Genomic DNA, 16,776 nt, shown 5'->3' on the forward strand with positions numbered 1-16,776 from the left:
AGCAAGGTATGCAAAGGAAATCCTTATGCACGTAGGAAGTAAGCCAAGTCATTCAACATGTCAGAGACTGTTCCAATAGCCATCCAGTTAATGGTGGAACCAGTTGTAGATTGTGGTGCACACGCTGGACAAATCATGCACATTGCCTGGGGTCTTAGTTAATACTTGGTTCATTCCAGCAATTGGCGGAGAATATCTGATTCTGATCAAGTGGAAAGCTTGAAGCACAAACTTTGAAGGTTATGTAACAAGCTAGTATATGACTTCTGAACTTTTTCCATGTGGCTGAAAACTGTAGGATGTCCCAAAAAGTCAGAGGTGTGCTAAATTAGACACAAGAAGCTGGTACCCTGCTGTTTGGCAGTGTGTGGAGTGCATACAAAACTTTTTAGAGTAGGTGACTCTACATCCAGTCCAGATAATGATTGCTGCAGTAAACTCCAAAGTATTAACGTAAGGCCCAAAGAAATGTCCCCCCACTATCAATACTAAAACCCTAGTGATCAACTGCTGAAGTATTCACAACAAAGTGCCAAAGTTTAAAGCACAAAGGTAGTATTTATGTAATTCTAGACACAAATAGGTGCCTAAATCGTGAAACTGATGCAGTGAAATTTTTTGGGTAAATCTAAGTGTACATCAAAATCATAGGTTAATGTGAAATTGAGGGGTGTATTCACTGCAGTAGACAAAAAAATCAAATCTACTGAAACAGACATGGAAGCTATACTTAAGGATGTGTGGACAAGAATCAGTGCCAAGGGTGGGCAGAAACCTGTAATCAAAAACTTTAGAGAAACTCTTAACAAGCTAATACATTCATTCCCCAATCATACTGTCATCACTAGCAAAACCTTTAATCATCCAACAATCAGCTGGGATAATTAGTTTCTAATTGGCAGGCATGAGAAGACGTGCAGCAAAGTAGTACTAAATGCCTTCTCAGAAAACTATGCCAAACAAATAGTTCAGAAACTCACTCAAAGTGGAAATATATTAGACTGAATGGCAACAAATAGACTTGATCTCTTTGAGGACATCTATATTGAAACTGAGGCAACTGTAACACTAATGATTACCGAAGTACAAAGGGCAACTAAAGGAAATGAAGCAAATAAAGGGGCAGAGAAATGTGAAATAATTGACTCTGGGCAGGAACACCTAGGAGAACTATGGTTAAAGTTTAAAAGAATCATAGACCAAACAGTTGATCAGAATGTATTTAGTAGTGCAGTTCATGATGATGGTAGGGATGCTCCATGGCATACAGTCACTAAAGAAATAGACTACTGCTAATAGGTGTAAAACAAAAGCATAGGATTATAGAGAAGAGAATCTGAAAGAGATGCATTTGTTTTTTAAAAGGGCAGTGGGTGAAGCCTTCACTGTTAACTGTGGTAGATCTGAAAATGATAGTGGCAAAGCAAAAGCAGAAGTGCCTAACTCCATTTGTAAATCTACCTTTGTAAAGAAAAATCCATGTGTATTGTCTCAATTTAATTATTATACCACTGCAGAGCTGAGTGATATATAATATGCCACTACCATTTCCATAAGCAGTCTTGGTACGCCTCTTGCTGGGTCATGCAAAGAACCATCTGCAAATTTTCTTTTATCTATCTGTACAAATCTTCATCCTTTCAATGACGTTTCCAACTTTGGCAATAAACAAAAGTCTGCTGGAACTAGGTCTGGAGAGCACAGAGGATGAGGCAGCACAGTGATTTCGATTTTTATTCAATAGTCACATACCAACAGAAATGAATGTACAGGTGCATTATCGTGATGCATGTTGTTTTTTAAAAGGGTAGTGGGCGAAGTCTTCACTGTTAAATGTGGTAGTTGTGTGTCGAAAGATCTCTTCCAAAATACGAAGAAATTCTGGTTACATGTGAAAGACTGTTGGTGGCACCACAGTTAGTGTCCAGACAGATCTGAAAATGATAGTGTCTCGCCATATTTTCTCGCAGGCATTGTAACACGTTCCGATAGTACTATCAATGAACAGTTTGTACCACTGACAAATTCATGACGAACTAATCCTTCAAAGTCAAAGAAAACTATCAGCATGTTTTGACATTTAATCTGACCTAACAAGCTTTCTTTGGTCCTGGAAAACCTTTTCCCACCCATTGTGAGAACTGAACCTTGGTCTCAACATCATAACCATAGACCTACATCTCATTACCAGTTAGGATTGTCTTGTGGAACATCTCATTGTCATTTGTGCAATGTAAAAGCTCTTCACAGATTGCGGGGCGAAGGTGTTTCTGGCCTTGATTTGTGAGCCGTGGGACGAACTTGGTGGCAACATGATGCATTCCAAGTTGCTGTGTCAGGATTTCATGACATGATCCAACTGATATGTTACATTCTTCTACAACCTTTCGGACAGTCAGTCTTCGATTGGGACGCGCAATGTCATTGCGTTCGTGACATCAGTAGATAGTGAAGGGTGTCGTGAATGAGGGTCATCTTCAACTTCCATCGGGCAATTTTTAAACTGTGTGAACCATTTGTAACACCGAGTAGAGCTTAAGCACTTATCACTGTAGAATTCCTGCATTATTTGGTGTGTCTCTGTAAAGGTTTTCTTGAGTTTCACACAAAATTTAATGCAGGCGCATTGCTCCTCTAACTTTTGCCATCTCGAAATTTGCAAACTGTGCAATACAATGTTCTACTCAATGCAGCAATAAACAATAACTAACAGATGTGCAACAGTGAAACTTCGGGCAGCTACACATTAAACACAGGATTGTGCAGGGATGCCAACTGCATTTTATTCCAACACACCATTGGTGCAAAATTACTTATGTTCCGGATTTTTTTTGAAGAGACCTTGTACTGGTAGCAGCAGGAAAAACACTTGATCAGTACTGGAGAATGGGTCTCTCCATGTTCTATACAGATGAACTACACTTTCCTAAAATACTCCTACTAAAACGAGTCAACCATTTGCCATTATTTCCCTACTACCATTCTGTGCTCATTCCATTTCATCATAACACTTAGACATTTAATTGATGTGACTGTGTCAAGCAGTACACTAATAATGCTGTATTCGAACGTTAAGGAATTGTATTTCCTACCCACCTGCAGTAACTTACATATTTATACATTAAGAGCAAGCTGCCATTCATCCCATCAGCTAGAAATTTTGCCCAAGTCGTCTTATATTCTCCTACAGTCGCTCAACAAGGCAGCCATCCCTTACACTTCAGCATCACCAGCAAACAGCCGCAGATTGCTGCTCACCCTATCCATCAGATCACTTATGTATATACAGAATAAGATCAGCCATATCACAATTGTTTGCGCACTCATGATGATACTCTTGTCTCTGATGTACATTCACTGTCAACAACATACTGGGTTCTATTGCTTAAGAAGTCCTCGTGCCACTCACGTATCTGGGAACCTATTCCATATGCTCATACCTTTGTTTCATTAGCAGTCTACAGTGGGGTGTCATGCCAAACACTTTCCAAAAACCTAGGAGTATGGAATTGTGAAAATGAACATCCCTGGCACTTACCAAGCAATTTTGAAATACATTCTTCAGGTTGTACAATGGAAAATTCAGGATGGAATAATGAAAATAATATGAAAAGGATAGATAACTGCTCACCATATAGCAGAGGTGCTGAGTCACAGATAGGCACAACAAAAAGGACTGTCAAACAAGTAAGCTCTTAGCCAAAACACTCTTCAGATTGTCCTGAAGCTGCAAAGGATTGATGTTCTGAGTATAGCGTTACTTCAGCTTGAATAAGAGAAAGACTTCATTAAGTTTTTTATTTTTTTAAATCTTTTTTTTGTGTATAACATAAAAGTCAGAGAGACTGAACCTTTCAGAAGCAAAAGGCATCCTGTTCATCTGACTAGAAGAAAGACAGTTGATGAATAGATTCATTGTATGCTAGCTAATGATGGTTTAGGCAGTATATGTTACAATTCAATTCATGTCATGACAATAAAGCTGGATCTATCTGAACTGCATCCAGAAAGCATGAAATACACAGTCTTTTTGACAGATTAGATTAATACTAGTTCCATGGATCATGAATACGATATTTCGTAATGATGTGGAACGAGTTGAATTTTCTAATACATGACATAATTAGATTAATTTAACAACATACTTAAGTTAATATAACAACTTTATTTTTTGTGTTTTTTGTTTTTCTTTATTTTTTTTATTTTTTAAATATTTTTTTTCTTTTTTTTTCTTAATTTATATCTAAAAATTCCTCTATGGAGTAGGAGGAGTTGTCATTCAGAAATTCTTTTAATTTCTTCTTAAATTCTTGTTGGTTATCTGTCAGACTTTTGATACTATTTGGTAAGTGACCAAAGACTTTAGTGCCAGTATAATTCACCTCTTTCTGTGCCAAAGTTAGATTTAATCTTGAATAGTGAAGATCATCCTTTCTCCTAGTATTGTAGTTATGCACACTGCTGTTACTTTTGAATTGGGTTTGGTTGTTAATAACAAATTTCATAAGAGAGTATATATACTGAGAAGCTACTGTGAATATCCCTAGATCCTTAAATAAATGTCTGCAGGATGATCTTGGGTGGACTCCAGCTATTATTCTGATTACACGCTTTTGTGCAATAAATACTTTATCCCTCAGTGATGAATTCCCCCAAAATATGATGCCATATGAAAGCAATGAGTGAAAATAGGCGTAGTAAGCTAATTTACTAAGATGTTTTATCACCAAAATTTGCAATGACCCTTATTGCATAGGTAGCTGAACTCAAACGTTTCAGCAGATCATCAATGTGTTTCTTCCAATTTAATCTCTCATCAATGGACACACCTAAAAATTTGGAATATTCTACCTTAGCTATATGCTTCTGATTAAGGTCTATATTTATTAATGGCGTCATACCATTCCCTGTACGGAACTGTATGTACTATGTCTTATCAAAATTCAGTGAGAGTCCGTTTACAAGGAACCACTTAGTAATTTTCTGAAAGACAGTATTGACAATTTCATCAGTTAATTCTTGTTTGTCAGGTGTGATTACTATACTTGTATCATCAGCAAAGAGAACTAACTTTGCCTATTCATGAATATAGAATGGCAAGTCATTAATATATAATAAGAACAACAAAGGACCCAAGACTGACCCTTGTGGAACCCCATTCTTGATAGTTCCCCAGATTGAGGAATGTGCTGATCTTTGCATGTTACGAGAACTACTTATTTCAACTTTCTGCACTCTTCTGTTAGGTACGAATTAAACCATTTGTGCACTGTCCCACTCATGCCACAATACTTGAGCTTGTCTAGCAGAATTTCATGATTTACACAATCAAAAGCCTTTGAGAGATCACAAAAAATCCCAATGGGTGGTGTTCGGTTATTCAGATCATTCAAAATTTGACTGGTGAAAGCATATATGGCATTTTCTGTTGAAAAACCTTTCTGGAAACCAAACTGACATTTTGTTAGTACTTCATTTTTACAGATATGTGAAGCTACTCTTGAATACATTACTTTCTCAAAAATTTTGGATAAAGCTGTTAGAAGGGAGATTGGACGGTAATTGTTGACATCAGATCTATCCCCCTTTTTATGCAAAGGTATAACAATAGCATATTTCAGTCTATCAGGGAAAATGCCCTGTTCCAGAGAGCTATTACACAGGTGGCTGAGAATCTTACTTATCTGTTGAGAACAAGCTTTTAGTATTTTGCTGGAAATGCCATCAATTCCATGTGAGTTTTTGCTTTTAAGCAAGTTTATTATTTTCCTAATTTCAGAGGGAGAAGTGGGTGAGATTTCAATTGCATCAAATTGCATAGGTATGGCCTCTTCCATTAACAGCCTAACATCTTCTAATGAACACCTGGATCCTACTATATCCACAACATTTAGAAAATGATTATTAAAAATATTTTCAACTTCTGACTTTTTGTTCGTAAAGTTTTCATTCAATTTGATGGTAATACTGTCTTCCTCTGCTCTTGGTTGTCCTGTTTCTCTTTTAATAATATTCCAAATTGTTTTAATTTCATTATCAGAGTTGCTGATTTCAGACATGATACACATACTCCTGGATTTTTTAATAACTTTTCTTAATATAACACAGTAGTTTTTATAATTTTTGATAGTTTCTGGGTCACTACTCTTTCTTGCTGTCAGATACATTTCCCTTTTCTGGTTACAAGATATTTTTATACCCTTAGTAAGCCATGGTTTGTTACAAGGTTTCTTACGAGTATATTTAACTATTTTCTTGGGGAAGCAGTTTTCAAATGCATTTACAAAAATGTCACGAAATAAATTATATTTTAAATTGGCATCAGGTTCACGGTACACCTCATCCCAGTGTAACTGCTGTAGGCTTTCCCTGAAATTTGCAATTGTTAAATCGTTGACTGAACGTGCTACTTTGGAGGACTGTTTAGTATTGCTGAATGGAGCTATGTCATATATTGTAACTAGCTGTGCACTATGATCAGAAAGACCATTCTTAACAGGCTGAGCATTTATCTGGTTAAACTTATCTTGGTCTATAAAGAAGTTATCTATCTGTGAGCTGCTATCCTTTACCACCCGAGTAAGAAAATCAATAACGGGTGTCAAATTGAAAGAACCGAGTAATACTTCAAGGTCATTTTTCCTATTACCCTCTTTCAGAGAATCTACATTGAAGTCCCCACAAATAATAATTTTCTTCCCCCTGTCTGACAGATAGCACAACAAGGAGTCCAAATTTTTCAGAAATAGATGAAAATTTCCTGATGGGGACCTATATACAGTTACAATTATAAATGTGCCTTTATTTAATTTAAGCTCACAGGCACATGCTTCTATGTGTTTCTCTACACAAAACATTTTTGTTTCTATACTTTTTGCACAATGATAACTTTTGACATATATGGCAACTCCTCCTTTCTCCATATTTTCTCTCATTACATGTGCAGAGAGCTTATATCCACTTACATTTACCTTATCCATATCAGTAACAATATGATGCTCAGACAGGCATAGTATATCTATTTCATTCTCAGCTTCTAAATCTTCTAAACAAACCAGAAGCTCATCTACTTTATTCTTTAAACTCCCAATATTTTGATGAAATATACTTACATTATTTTTAATTATACTTTTATGAGAACCTTTCCTTATTCTAACATTTGCAGTACTCTCCTGTCTGAGTTTCTCATTGTGCTTGGCTTAGTTCCTACACCAGTGGTCACATGGTGTTCAGAGAGGCAGATTATGTCAACTGGGTTGGGTGACTTTAATTCATCAATGCAATTACCTAGGACTGAGATAAAACTTGGTGGAGATAAAATTTCTGGTGATTGGTGAAAATTTATAATTGATAGTTGTGATTGGTGATCAAATGTGCTAGAATTGTGCTGTTTAATTTCTTTCCTAAACTGAAGATTTGTTTCAATCCTGACCTCTCGTAGAACTTGACATCTTTCTGTCTTACCTATCCTAAAAAAGGTGCTGCTCCAACACCTGTAACCACTGGTATTTTACCGTTCATGGCAGTGCCTCCCCCTGTTAAATTTCCTGCTATTACCCCAGCCAGTTTCCCCTTCCCTTTCCTGTTGAGATGTAGGCCGTGCCTGGTATAGTCCCATCTACTGAGATAATCAACAGGAACCACACCAATATGAGCCCCCGCACCCGACCCAAGCAGCCGTTCCAACTCCAAATTAACTCTCCCAACAGAAGAGTTCAAATGAGGCCGGTCATGGCATCTCAGGACAGATACAAATTCAACATTGGTGTGTCTCGATGCCGACGCAATCTTTACCAGGTCACACTCTATACTGTACCCAGGATCTCTGTCGATGCTGTTCCCTGGCCCTCCCACAATAACCACGGTGTTTTCCCTGGTAAATCCCTTACAGAGTGAACCTAAATCCTCTGTCACCTGATCCAGACTAGCACTTGGTTTGAAAAAATTTGTGACCTGGTATTCTGGTCCTAATTCCTCCTCCAGAAGTTGGCCTACACCTCTGGCTTGAGAACTGCCTAACAACAAAACTTTCTTCCTTTTCGATGACTTTCCTACATTCTTTTTCAATTTCCTATTGAAAGTTTGTTGTGTCCTGTCTACACCTACCTCTGCTTGAGGCTCATCAGTTTCTAACTGAAGCAACAGGTCAAACTTATTTTTGACATTCACCACAAAACGGTCAGACTTAGTTCTAGGCCTGTTCCTTCTGTTACCTGTTGCCACTTCCCACCTCTCTTTGCCCTTCTCCCTCCTTAACCTGTCCAGATCTTCCCTAGCCTGATCTAGCTCAGCCTGAAGGGCAGCAATTTTCCCCTCCTGTTCCACTATCTTCCTATCTCTGCTGCAAATCCTACATAACCACTGATGAGCCTGATCCACTTTCCCAACACCCACGCCACTGCAGTCCCCCCAGTGAAAAAAACTACTACATCCATCACACTAAACCCCGGAACTAACAATTCTACGGCAAGTCAGGCACTTCTCACTCATGGCAAAAATAATACTTTAGCTAGAATAAATCAATTAAATTACCGAAAATCAAAAAAGACGTTACAAGAATTAAGCCTATTCACAAATGTATATAAGCAAGTTTCTGATTTAAAATTCCGCTGTTTTTCTGAGATCTGTATTAAAACAATGAAGGTCTACGCTATTTATTATATATTTCACTCGATGGAATGAAAAAAAAGGACAATTAAACAATGATAGATTCTTCCTCAATAGATGCATCTTAATTTATATACACTCCTGGAAATTGAAATAAGAACACCGTGAATTCATTGTCCCAGGAAGGGGAAACTTTATTGACACATTCCTGGGGTCAGATACATCACATGATCACACTGACAGAACCACAGGCACATAGACACAGGCAACAGAGCACGCACAATGTCGGCACTAGTACAGTGTATATCCACCTTTCACAACAATGCAGGCTGCTATTCTCCCATGAAGACGATTGTAGAGATGCTGGATGTAGTCCTGTGGAACGGCTTGCCATGCCATTTCCACCTGGCGCCTCAATTGGACCAGCGTTCGTGCTGGACGTGCAGACTGCGTGAGACGACGCTTCATCCAGTCCCAAACATGCTCAATGGGGGACAGATCCGGAGATCTTGCTGGCCAGGGTAGTTGACTTACACCTTCTAGAGCACGTTGGGTGGCACGGGATACATGCGGACGTGCATTGTCCTGTTGGAACAGCAAGTTCCCTTGCCGGTCTAGGAATGGTAGAACGATGGGTTCGATGACGGTTTGGATGTACCGTGCACTATTCAGTGTCCCCTCGACGATCACCAGTGGTGTACGGCCAGTGTAGGAGATCGCTCCCCACACCATGATGCCGGGTGTTGGCCCTGTGTGCCTCGGTCGCATACAGTCCTGATTGTGGCGCTCACCTGCACGGCGCCAAACACGCATACGACCATCATTGGCACCAAGGCAGAAGCGACTCTCATCGCTGAAGACGACACGTCTCCATTCGTCCCTCCATTCACGCCTGTCGCGACACCACTGGAGGCAGGCTGCACGATGTTGGGGCGTGAGCGGAAGACGGCCTAACGGTGTGCGGGACCGTAGCCCAGCTTCATGGAGACGGTTGCGAATGGTCCTCGCCGATACCCCAGGAGCAACAGTGTCCCTAATTTGCTGGGAAGTGGCGGTGCGGTCCCCTACGGCACTGCGTAGGATCCTACGGTCTTGGCGTGCATCCGTGCGTCGCTGCGGTCCGGTCCCAGGTCGACGGGCACGTGCACCTTCCGCCGACCACTGGCGACAACATCGATGTACTGTGGAGACCTCATGCCCCACGTGTTGAGCAATTCGGCGGTACGTCCACCCGGCCTCCCGCATGCCCACTATACGCCCTCGCTCAAAGTCCGTCAACTGCACATACGGTTCACGTGCACGCTGTCGCGGCATGCTACCAGTGTTAAAGACTGCGATGGAGCTCCGTATGCCACAGCAAACTGGCTGACACTGACGGCGGCGGTGCACAAATGCTGCGCAGCTAGCGCCATTCGACGGCCAACACAGCGGTTCCTGGTGTGTCCGCTGTGCCGTGCGTGTGATCATTGCTTGTACAGCCCTCTCGCAGTGCCCGGAGCAAGTATGGTGGGTCTGACACACCAGTGTCAATGTGTTCTTTTTTCCATTTCCAGGAGTGTATATATATACAAAGATGATGTGACTTACCATACGAAAGCGCTGGCAGGTCGATAGAAACACAAACAGACACATACATACACACAAAATTCAAGCTTTCGCAACAAACTGTTGCCTCATCAGGAAAGAGGGAAGGAGAGGGAAAGACGAAAGGAAGTGGGCTTTAAGGGAGAGGGTAAGGAGTCTTTCCAATCCCGGGAGCGGAAAGACTTACCTTAGGGGGGAAAAAAGGACAGGTATACACTAGCGCACACACACACATATCCATCCACACATATACAGACACAAGCAGACGTATTTATATAATTTTTCAAATGAAAAAGATCAATTCACATGAAGACTGAAAAATTTTATCTAATAAGTGTAACGTTTTTTATTATAATACAAAACAAACTGCCCTTCTTTGAACTTTTTTGATGTCCATCAATTCTATCTGGTAAGGATCGCATACTATACAGCAATAATCCAGAAAAGCATAGTGAAGGCAGTCTCTCTAGTAGATTTGTTGCACTGCTAAGTGATCTGCCAATAAAGCAGTCTTTGATTGTTTCGCTTTTCCAATGACAATGTCTACATTATGAGTCCAGTTTAAGCTGTTTGTAATTATAATCCCTAGATACACACACACACACACACACACACACACACACACACACACACACACAGAGAGAGAGAGAGAGAGAGAGAGAGAGAGAGAGAGAGAGAGAGGACTTGGCACTTAATTGTCCAAGCTAAATTTCCACTTTCTTCATCATGCAGATCTTTCGTCTAAATATTTTGTCATTTGTTTTGACCTTAAGATGACTCTAATACTAGGTTGGAACAACATCATCATATGCAAGCAATCTAAAAGGGCTGCCCAGACTGTCTGCTGAATTGTTTAGACTGGAAGCAGCTAAGGGCCTGTAGTGGCCAGGGCTCAACATTTTTTGAATAGAGATTGCATTAAAGACAGACAGATTTGTAGTTCCTTCTGTATCTCTAGATATTTCTACATTCAAATCTACTGTTAACAACTTCAGCAACAAAGTTGTGTACAGTAATACTTGTTCAAAATGAAATCACCTGGGACTAAAATAATTTTCCAAATTGGACAAGTTTCCGGATTACACAAAACTCACTAGGCTACGTAAAATTTGTCAGGTATCATGCACAAAAACACAGTAAAAATTTTTAATTATGCATAAACTGTATTTACATATCTTCACTACAGTGTAATAGATATTCATTTACTGTATACTTGACAATAGAACACTGGACTATTACACTAATTGATAAATAACACGGCATTTCTAAATATTTATTTGAACTTTAAATTCGTTTATTATTGTCTGTACATACATATTATTCCCATGTTTATTTGCTTTACATTTCACTTTTTTCACCACAAATCAAGGAGGGAAACTTGTTTTAATTTCCTGTTCAAAATTGTTTTTTCTAGGCAATTTTTTTTTTACCACAGAATAGTTACAACAAGTTGGGAGAACTTGTGTGTGCTGCAAATTGCATAACATCATTTATGCATGCAGTGGCTTCTTTAGGCGTATTAATTTTTCTAGGGACGTTATTTTGCTCCTCTTCTTCTTCCTTTGTTCCTTCTTCATCATGTTCTTTGTTGCAGATTTCTATTAAATCTGTTGCTGAAGTGAAAGTGGAGTGAGTTGACAGAAAGTCATCACTTCAAATGTAATCATCTGCACCACATGAAATATTTCGCATTTTCATTAATTCAGCAATTGCTGCTGCATTTTCTGGAACTTCAATGGCCACAGAAGCATCTTGCTCGTGACCCCCAAACCCTGCTTTGTTGAAGCACTTGGTGACAGTATCGGGTTTTATTTCCTTTACTGCCAAGCCAATCCAATTTACTGCATCCAGGACAGAAACTGATCCTGCAAGAGCAAACACACTCGGCTTCTTCAACACTAAGAAAAAGAGATTGCATCAGTAATCCTCTATAACAACATTTGAATTTTTAAATAACCCCCTGGCACATGGTTTGTGTGAGGCTGGTTGAACCTGGATGGAACCAAGCCAATTTCATGTTTGATGGCAGCATTACTTTTGGGTATCAGGATGCATTGTCTAGGGAAAGGAGAATTGGCGATTTCCTTTTTTCATTTTGCCACTGAAAGAGCCCAGCCATTCTTCCATAAGACCACTCATCACACCTTTTTATTGCTTTGCCATGTGACTGGAAGCTTACTGATGTCTTATGTTTTTGAAAAAATGCGGTTTTGCCGCCTTTCCAAACACCGTTGGCTTCTCCATTTCACCTAACATGTTTCCACACAATAGTACCGTGAGTCTTTCCTTGGACATTTTTCCACTGGTGCACTTTTCAGCACGAATTGCTAGCCATTTTGAAGGCAGCACACGATAAAACAGCCCCATTTATCAGCATTGAACACGTCTTTCGGGTCATAATTCACAATGAAGTTTGACAGTACTGTCTTCCATTCTGTTGCTACACTTTTCTGCACATCCTCAGCTTCCTCACACACTTCATTCCACACCATGATGTGCGTAGCTTTGGAACTGTCCAGCCATCCTGCGGATGCCGTAAACTCTGTAATTCCAAGCTGTGTAGTGACTTTCAGAGACTCACTCTGCAATATGGGTTCAGATAAAGGTAAGTTTTTAGCCTGCGCATTTATGAACCATTCCCACACCATTTTGTTAATTTCTTCATTTCTGGTCTACTTTGCCTTTCTTTTCATCTGCCCATTCCCTTTCATGCATTCATCTCTAATCTTATCTTTGTTTCTTAAAGTCTAATAAATTTGTGTTTTACCGCATTTGAAATGCAACATAACTTTGCACAGAGAGAGTTTGCCTTTCTCACATTAGTCTTTCTGTTAAGTGTTAATGACACATACTGCTCGACATCATGTTACTGTATCTGTTAAAAGTGCTACTAGTCTACTGAAACAGGCAGAAAATAATGACGTTGCCTGGTAAAACCATTGTTTAACTGAACAATACCCACCTGTTTCACTGTGCACATTGCAGCAGAATGTTGTTTTGCACAACAATATTCCTGTATGAGCCAGCATGTGTCAATACTGAGGAAAACAAGAAAGCCGACAAACAGAGTGCTGACAAATGAACCGTTTCCTTTTATGTGCCATAACAACACTGAGTGTAATGTATTCGTTGTTGCACAGAGTGGTGCCATTGTAGGTCTACACTAGCAGCACTGTGCTGCACTGGACCTCTTTTCTTGGTTTTGCGGTGCTTAACAGAGATCATGAATAACTAATGAACTGTAATACAGAAGTACTGTATAGGCTCTTTTCCGCATTATACAATGAATTATTAAGTATGTTAAAAGATTCACTTTATGTTTCCATGTTAGGCACGTTCTGCTTTATATAAAAATGCACTGAATGCATCGGGACTGAAATACTTCTATGGTATGGGAGATGTCTGAATTATACAAATGCCGATTTGAGCAAGTTTTACTGTATTATTTTTACTATTTGATGTTAGACGTAGAATAAATTAATATCTGAATTCTCTGTTCATGGACAGTGTCAGTTCCTCGCTCCTGTATCCACTAAAGAACCACACAGCATGCAAAGGAAGAAATAACAATACCCTATGATAACCTCCACTATACTACATGAAATACAGCAGTGAGATACTACAGTGCTACGGATACTACAGTGTCACTCTTGCTAGCACACAATAAGATTTGCCAAACTTTTCTGGAAATTGCATCTCATTGCAGTCACACCAAGGACAGGAAGAAGCCCCAAGACCATGAGATGTTCAACCCGAGAAGAGTATTGGTAGGTGATGGTCAGTTCTTAAATTTGAATAAATTTTTCCCCTCGTAGTGTCATATCATAGTCAGCTTCAACCTTCTTATCAGTGTCAGTCTAAGATAAAAGACTTCTCCAAAATGAATACTTTATTTTGCAGCTAAGATAAATGAAACTGCAATTGAAAAATAGAGGGGATGGCTGCTACTTACCTTAAGGAGCCAAAGTATGTTGTACTATCAACTGACAGACAACCAGCACAGTCTCCTTGGGGAAATCCATATTGACTTTGGTTCCACTTGCAGACTTCACATCAATTACTACAAACCATGATTCTTCTGACAGGTAATTACTAATCCATTCACACAGCTGATACAATACTCAACAGACAGCGAAATTAAATGGAAGCCATTTGTGAGGATCAGTGTCAAATGCCTTCTGAAAATTTAGCAATGTACTTGAGATCCCCTGTCAATAGAACTGATTAGTTCATGTCAATAAAGAATCAGTTGTGTTTCACAGGAACAGTATATTCCGAAACTGTGTTGATTATCTGTCAGTTAGTACAACAGACTTTGGCTCCTTAAGGTAAGTAGCAATTGCCAGAAATGTTTGGCAAATCTTATTGTGTGCTAGCAGGAGTGGCACTGTAGTATCCATGAGGGAAATTAACAGCACACTTCTATATTTCACCGCTGTATTTCATGTACTATAGTGAAGGTTATCAAAGGGTATTATTATGTCTTCCTTTGCACGCTGTATGGTTCTTTAGTGGATACAGGAGTGAGGAACAGACACTGTTCATGAATAGAGAATTCAAATATTAATTTATTGTACATCTAATAGATATTAATTTATTCTACATCTAATATCAAATAGTAAAAATATGCAGCAGAGTCCTGCTAATCCGAACCCCGGTAATCCGAACTTTTGGTTAATCCGAACATGAAAAATGTTAGTCTATGTATGGAAAACTGTGCGGTAAACTGCTGTACATACACACTATTTTAATTTACATAGTAAGTAAACGTGTATTAGAAAAATTGGCATGAAAACATTAGGTCTAAACAATGCATAACAGTGAAAGAAAAGCTGTCAAACTTACTAAAATACAGCGGACATTTTATCTCTGCTTTTTAGATGACAAAAACTCAGTCATTGTTTATTGGTGTAATGAAGACAGTCTGTTATATGATGCATAGTTGTGCCATTGTCTCATAAACATCAAATCAGCAGGTGTAGCAGTGGGCTGTTGCTCCAAATAACGTAGCACAAGGTCAAGGGCTTCTGCTGCATCACTGTGTGGCACCAGCTCTCCTGTATCACTTTCAGGCTCATTGTCACTTCCATCACAGCAGTCCACTTCTTTGTGGTCTTGAGTCACAGCAGCAACAAAATCAGCATCAGTAAGGTTCTCCACACATGCCCCATCCGCTGCCATCCACTCATTTACATCTCCTTCACTAGCTTCTTCACATCCAGGGATTGTCTGTATCATTTGTAGTAGATTTTCCTCTTCATTTTCAACTAAGTTGTCCTGAAATTCAAGAGATGTCCACAGTTTTTTCCTCGATTTTCTCAGAGTGTTTTCTGAAATATTCTGCCATGCCTCAGCAGCCCAATAAACAAAATCCTTCACATTGGTCTTTTTTATTTTGTCCGCTAAAGGAATGCTATCATCTTGGATCAGCATTCTTAAAAATTGTTTTCTGTAAATCAGTTTTAATGTTTGCAGTATGCCCTGGTCTGTCATCTGTAGAAGTGGTGTAACATTCAGCGCAAAAAACTTTGCCACAATTTCTCCATCACATAAGTGCTGGCGTGAGATGGTGCATTATCAGTCAAAAGGATTGCACGGGGAGACAAATTATTTTCCTTAGAAAACCATCGAACAGAGGGAACAAATTGGCCTTGAAACCATTCTTGAATAGCTTACCATCCATCCATGCTTTTTTCTGGTTGAGATAATATATGGGCAGGAACTTCATGTTGCAGTTTTTAAAAGCTCTTGGCCTAACAGATTTGCCAATCAGCATTAAAGGCAACTTGTGATTACCAGCAGCATTGCTGCACACTAATAAAGTCACATGATCTTTGCACATTTTAAAACCAGGAGTGTGGTCTTCTGCTTTTGATGCCAGGCTTCTTGTTGGCAATCTCATACAATTAAGGCCAGTCTCGTCAGCGTCATAAATTTGTTGGGGAGAATACTTTCCCTCTCTTATCATTTTTTCAAACTCACCCAAGTATTCTTTCACTGGTGCATCAGGGTCAGAAGAAAGCTTTTCTCCATTAATTGTTAGGTGACGGATTCCATGACGTTTTTTGAATCTGTCCAACCAACTCGTACTCGCACTAAAAGACTCATCACATTCATTAACTTGTTCAGTTAAACAGCCTTCTCCTGAACAAGTACTTCACTCAAAGGAGTTTTCCTTTTTCTTTCCTGCGTAAATCAAAGGAAAAAGCTTCATCCACTCTATTCTACTGGGACTGTTTCAAAGTCTGCCAAATTTTGAGTGTTTTTCCTGAAGACATTGCACAGGACTGTTTGCTTTACTCGGTTCTTCTTCCAACCACAAATGGTTGTTTTACCAACAACCAGTTCCATTGCCAGTTTAGATACATTCTCACGATTGTCTATCCACTTCAAAGCATTCAGCTTTTCTTTGAGAGTTAATGTTGTATGTTTCCATTTACTCATGACAAAAATATGTACACCACTACACCTGAACGAATACAATATAACTGTTACACATGCCAGTGATCGATAACTAACATAACCAAACACTTTGCGAGTCAACTGGCACAGTACACCGACCTCAGACATTACAAAGGTCTCAAC

This window comes from Schistocerca piceifrons, chromosome 1 (assembly GCF_021461385.2).
Source record: "Schistocerca piceifrons isolate TAMUIC-IGC-003096 chromosome 1, iqSchPice1.1, whole genome shotgun sequence".
Lineage (NCBI taxonomy): Eukaryota > Metazoa > Arthropoda > Insecta > Orthoptera > Acrididae > Schistocerca > Schistocerca piceifrons.